Source organism: Coenobita brevimanus, chromosome 73 (assembly GCF_032717465.1).
Source record: "Coenobita brevimanus isolate Jiangsu-jjx chromosome 73, ASM3271746v2, whole genome shotgun sequence".
NCBI lineage: Eukaryota > Metazoa > Arthropoda > Malacostraca > Decapoda > Coenobitidae > Coenobita > Coenobita brevimanus.
In genome coordinates, this window is record NC_137026.1 from 36,312,249 (window position 1) to 36,319,186 (window position 6,938).

Here is a 6,938-nt window from a genome sequence, read left to right on the forward strand (position 1 = left end):
GGAGAGTAAGGTTTGCTGGTAGATGGTTTAGTGATGTCCTTTTCTTCACTGTCACTGCTATCACTGCTGTCACTGCTGCTGTTTCTGACGGTTATTGGGCTGTTGCGTTTGTCGGGGATGCGACGTAACATCTCAGCCACTTCATCTGAGGGTATATGTTTGGTTTAGAGACTGACATTATCCCAACTTATATAGAACTTTGATTTTTAGGGACCTTCACTAGAAATCAGGCAGTATTAAGCAGCTCCACCACTTTATATTAGGATAAATACTTGATACAGAGGCAGAATTTGTACCAGCTTGTGTAAAACTCTCGATTTTCGTGAACCTTGACCAGAATATAGACACACCCCGTTAGGCAGATCCTCCATTTCATCTGAGTATACATGTTTGGTTTGGAGACAGAAATTATACTGATGTGTTGACTGCCAATTTCTATGAACCTTTACCAGCCCTTTTTTTCTTGTCAGTTGAGGAGGCTCCCTAGCACCTCCTCCTTAGCAATTTATTTTTGGATGTGGCTGGTTAACATCCTTTTGTATGCTGTTTATGAAAAGTATGGCCATATAAGAAGGATTTATATAACACAGAAGAGGACAGTAAGGCATAATAAGCAAGAGATCACATAGGAAAAAGGTGTTAGGGATCATCCATACCTGAGGAGAATATTTGCCCAGAAGTTAAAAACAGTACACTACAAAATACCATCTCCCTAACACATCTTCCTAAGCAATTTATTTTGCATATTACACCTTGCTGTCCTCTTCTGTGTTACCGGGTACTTAAATCCTTATACTATCACCGTACTCTGCTTAAATAATGTACAGCCCTATCCCAAAATAAATCAGTAAGGAAAAGGTGTTATGGAACTTCCATACCTACAGGCCTGGAGTTAGAAAGAGATCTAGGCCCATATTCTCCTCAGGTAAGGTGGCTCCCTAACACCTCTTCCTTAATGATTTATTCTCCAAACTACTGTACTTGTTAATATTCCTTGGTTTGCTTCTTGTGTCTTTTCAGTATCAACATGGACTGGATGGATAACACACAAGAATATAGTAACAGAGCAGAATCTGAAATAAATTGCTAAGGAAGAGGTACTACCGGTAGTAAGTTTCCTGAGTATATTAGAACACTGTCCCTTAAAGTGAGTTGTAACGTACCTATCTTGTGTGAAGCATGAGTCTTGCTGGTAGAGGGTTTACTGATGTCCTGTGCACCGCTCTCACTGATGTCACTGTCTCTGCTGATGTCAACCTTCCTTGGGACTTGATTCAGCAGCTCAACCACATCACCTGAGTGTAAATAATTGTTACTTTAAGCATGGTGTTTAAGGTGGCATACCAGGCTCTGTAGCATCATGGCCCAAATTCTCATCAGGTAAGGAAGCTCCCTAACACCTCTTCCTAAGTGATTTATTTCGCTTATTTCACCTTACTATCTTTTCTTTGCAATTTAATTCATTCCGATGCCACCGTACTCATCATAACAAACAAATTTTAACTAGCTGTATAAAATATACAGTAAATCACTAAGGAAGAGGTAGGCTTCGTATCAGCACTTGTTTTTATTTGAATTATCCCAGACAAACACCAAAGGATACCTACTCATATTGGAATCTTCCTGGTCCTGAGCATTTATAGAGTGTTGACCCTCTACCTCACTAGTCCTATTCTGGGCATCTTCCTGACCACCTCTTCTGTTGCTTTTACTAATGTCACCAGTAATAACGCCCCTGTAATCCTCAGATGTGGAGTTAATGAGACTGTCATAATTGATTGTTGCAGAATGAAATATCTCGGCAACTTCAGCTGAAAAAGAAAGATTGGCTGTTCAATGTTTTATCATATTCATCATTTTCATCATCGTCATCACCGTCATTTTCATCATCATCATCATCATCATCAAAATAAAGAATACTACACTCATATTCACCATCATAACCAGTCACATCCACATCCAACAGGTCTGAGTGAAGGTCTTTGCTTGAATGACTTGAATAGATGTTGTTTTGTTGGTCATTGGATTTGCTGTTTTGATTTTCTTGCACATCTTTGTCACTGTTTTGTGGTGTTTTTTCTGGTAAACCCTTGTTACTGCTGCTTCCACTACTGATACTCTCACTACCACTAATGCCAAAAGTACTTCTGTTGGTACTACTGTTACTACCACTACCATCAATACTGCTCTTCGTAGTAGTATCATCACTACCACAACCACTACTACTTTTCTCCCCACTACAACCATTACTACTGCTATTTTGTATACCACCTCCCCTACTACTACAGCACTTTCTATCACTACCATCACCGCTACTGCTATTCCTGTCACTCTTCTTGCTACTACTGCTGTTGCTTCTCGTGAAAGTATAGGATGAACTAGGAATGTGTCTGTCTTCAGGTTGTCTACCCAGAAGGTTCACTGCTTCACCTGCAATAAAAATTTACTAGTGAGACATTCAGTAAACAGTGCAGTCGCCTAGGTAACAGCCAGCTCCTTATTACCCTCTTTGAGGTGTAGAGGCCTGAGATTAGGGTACCATATTAGAGTACATTTAAGAGTAGATGAATATACCACCCTGCATTAAAAGAGAGACAGACAGAGGGACAGAGAGGATTGAACCTACGCAAGGCTCTCTTTGACTGGTACATTCTGACCACTACACCACCAGTCATGTACAGCACAACCAAAAATAAATACAAATATTCTGAACTGTAGTAAATTTAATACAAAATAAGTTGCTTTCTTTTCTCTCAGAGGTGGAGCAGTTTTCTAGGTTTGAGCCATGGAGATCGCTGCCAGTATAAAAGGTAGGAATATACAGGGTGTCCCGTAAGTCCGGCATCATAGGGATTAATGCACATTTCTTTTCTTTCCAGATACATGAATATGGCACTGAGCAAGGTGGAACACATTCTCCTGGTTGGTGGCTGACAAGTTCAATTGTTTACATCCCGAGACGGAACCAATCACCCAGAGCTGTGTGAGCAGATTTGTGAGAAAGTTCCAAGACTTGGGGAGCATGGATGACAAACCTTGAAGTGGTTGGCTAAGGTGTGATACAGACCAACAGACCAGCACTGCAGTTTTACCGGCATACATTAAAACCCAGGGAGATGGGAGTGGGTTCATGGAATGTAGGAAGTTTAAGGGGTAGAGCAGGGGAAGTTGATGAGGCATTCAGTAGGAGGTGGGTGGATGTGGCATGTTTACAGAAGGTCCAGTACAGGGGTGGATCAGCCAGAAAGATTGTGGGAAGGATTGTTATTATAAGTTGTTTTGGCAGGAGGGGACAGATGGATATGGGAGTGTGGGTGTGTTGGTTGCAGAGAAATGGGTGGAATATGTTATGAATGTTATGAGAGTATGTGATAGGATATTAGTAGTGAAAATTTTGTTCAGTGGAATGATGTTTGCAATTATATCGGCATATGCTCCACAGGCAGCCTTGGGTGAGGTAAAGAAGGATAGATTTTGGGATGGTTTAATACGTGTAGTAGGTGGTATGGAGGAGGATGAGATAGTGGTTTTGGGAGGGCTTATATGGTCATAAGTAAGCAGCTCAAGGATATGAAGGAGTACATGGGGGATGTTAATATGGTACAAGAAATGAGGAAGGGGAAATGATACTCGAGTTTGGGGAGGCAATGAACATGATTGTGTGCAACACACATTTTAGGAAGAGAGAGGAGGTTGATACTGTAGCAGTCAGATAGATTATTTTCTGGTCAGGAGGGCTGATAGGAGGTTAGTGAGGGATGTTAAAGTTATAGGAAGCGAGGAGTGTGTACAGCAACACAAATTATTGATATGTGAAATGGTGCTCAAAGAACGAGTGATGAAAAAGAGGACTTGTGTACCTAGGAGGAAAATTTGGAAGCTGGAAAACCATGCAGTAACGGATGCATTCTACAGTGAGATGAGGAGAGTGGTGGCTGAACATTGAGCCATTGACAGAGACGTTAATGATGAGTACAGAGCCCTCAAAACTAACCTCTTGAGAGTTACTGATTCAGTATGTGGTTGGACAAGAGGCCCATCAAGACATAAAGTAACTTGATAGTGGGATGAGGGTGTACAAGCTGCAGTTAAGGAGAAAAGAAGGCTTTTCAAGGAATGGAAGGAGGGTGGTAACAAAGGGGAATACTTGGCTGCTAAGCTCAGGGCTAGAAGAGAGGTATACATGAGTCACAGAGACTTTTTTACCTAATAACCTAAATCGTGTGGAAAGGAAGAATATGATATTTAGGGTGGCAAATCAGGTGAAGAGGGATAATCAGGTTATTATAAGTGAACAGTGTGTGAGGAATGATGAAGGAAGGGTAGTGGTGACTAGTGAGGATATTAAAGACGCATGGAGAGAGCTTATAGCCGGTTGTTGAATGAGGAGATTGACTGGGACAGGGAGGGTTTGGAGGCAGCAGATCCAGTGTTTGGCCCATGGCCTTTGATTGACACTGATACTGTGAGTTAGGCAATAGGCAGGGTGCAGGTGAGGAAGGCAGCAGGTGTGTCTGGGTTGATTGCTGAAATGTTGAAGGCCTCAGGAGATATAAGGAGTGAGGTTAGTCACTGACCTGATAAATACGATTATATATGAGTGTGTTGTCCCAAATGATTAGCTGAAAAGTGTAACTGTAAATGTGTACAAGCGGAAGGGTGATGCCCTGGAAAGAGGAATTATAGAGGTATAAAGCTTTTAGATCAGATAATGAAGGTAATGGAGAGAGTTTTAGAAGGTATGATTAGAGAAAGAGAAAATATTGATGAGATGCAGTTTGGGTTTATGCCAGGTAGGGGAACCACTGATGCCATATTCATTGTTCAACAGCTTCAGGAAAAATATATAGGAAAAAAAGGGAACCATACTTTGTTTTTGTTGATTTGGAGAAGGCCTTTGACAAAGTCCCTAGAGAGGTGGTGAAGCGGGCAATGAGAAAGCTTGGCTTGGAGGAGTGGCTGATTAGGGTGGTTATGGCTATGTATGTGGGTGCTTGCACCCAGGTAGAAGTGAATGGAGATTTGAGTGATGAGTTTTCCATGAATCTTGGTGTGCATCAGGGGTCAGTTTTGAGTCCCTTGTTTATCATGGTACTTGAGGCCCTCTCATGTGACTTCAGAAATGGGCTTCCATGGGAGATGTTGTATGTTGGTGATTTGTTGCTGATTGCAGAGAATGAAAGGGAGCCAGAGGAAAGATTTAGGAAGTGGAGAGATGGTATAGGGCACAAGGGCTTAAGAGTAAATGCAGGTACAATAAAAGTGATGATATCTAGGGTTGGTGGCAGTGCTGTCAAAGAAGAGGGAGAATGGCCATATGCAATTTGCCGCAAGGGCGTGGGAAGTAATTCCATCTTGTGCAGTGTTTGTGATAAGTGGGTGCATATGAGATGTAGTGGTATTAGACGTAGACTGATTTTATGTGAGTGGTGTGTCAGGGAGAGCAGGTGAAGATTGTCAGGCGTGAAAGGATTGAGCTTGCTGGTGAGTCTCTTGAATGTGTGGTAGTTTTGTTATTTGGGAGGCATGTCATGTGCTGGAGGTGGGGTTGGAGCTAGCTCTGTGGCTGGGGTGAGAAGTGGTTGGAAGAAGTTCAGGGAGCTGTTGCCTCTCCTGACATTGAGAGGGCTCTCCATCTGTGCTAAGTGATCACTGTATGCAGCATGTGTTAGGAGTGTAATACTGTATGGTAGTGAGACCTGGGCAGTAAAGGAAGAGAATATTTGCTGGCTTAAATGTACAAAAATGGCAATGATTAGGTGGATGTGCAGTGCATTGTGAGTGCAAGGCCTGGGGGGTCTAGGTTTGTGATGGAAGAGTTGAGAGGTAGGATGGGACTGGAGTGTATTGGTGCTGTGATGAGGAGAGGTAGATTGAGGTGGTTTGAGCATGTGGAGAGGTTGGGGGATGATAATCGGGTGCAGAAAGTGAGAAACATTAATATTGGGGGTGGGGTTGTGAGGGGTAGACCGAAGAAGACCTGGGACGAGGTCATTAAGTGTGACCTCAGGGTTAAGGGACTGAACAGGGAGGCTGCTGTAGATCGAGTAGCATGGAGAGCTGCCAGTAGGTGACCAAGGCTGATGCATGCAAGCATGTTGGAGCATTGAAAAATGAAAACATACGGAGCCCTAAGAAGTCCGTTCGCTGCATGTCCCTCCAAACAGACATATCCAGGAGTAGCATTCACCACATCCTGAAGCTGTATAAGTGGCATCTGTTCAGTCTGCAGCTACATTAGAAGTTAAATGAGGATGATCCTGACAGGTGTATGGAATTCTGTGAATGGGCACTGGAGATGTGTCAGGCAGATGAGACATTCCCATCCCAAATCCATTTTTCCAACAAGGCCAATTTTTATGTCTCAGGTGATGTGAATCATCAGAGCATACGTTACTGGTGCCTCATAGATCCTCACTGGTTTGAGTCAAGCAGGGAACAAGGTGCAGAACGGCCTGTGGTCTGGTGTGGAATATGGAAGAACTGGATTGTTGGTCCATTCTTCTTCAGAGGCACAGTCACAGCTGAAGATCACATGAACATGTTGGATTCAGAAGCACTACCCAGCCTGCTGAACCGACAAGCCAAGTATCCAGCTGGTTCCAACAGGATGGAGCACCAGTGTATTATGCCACTGTTGGGTGAGAGTGCCTTGATTGCCAGTTTCCAGAACACTGGATAAGTTGCCGACCGAGTGTTGAGTGGTCCCCACCAAGCCCAGACCTGACACCACTTGACTTTTTCCTGTGGGGTCACTTAAAAGCCATGGTTTATGCCAAGAAGATTACTGGTTTGCAGCATCTGGATGAAAGGATCTGTCACGCTTGTCGTCAGATTGATCCTACTGTCATTGAACAAGTGTTATTGGAGTGGCAACATCGACTGCATCTGTGTGTTGTAAACAATGGGGGTCATTTTGAATAGGTTCTATAAAATTT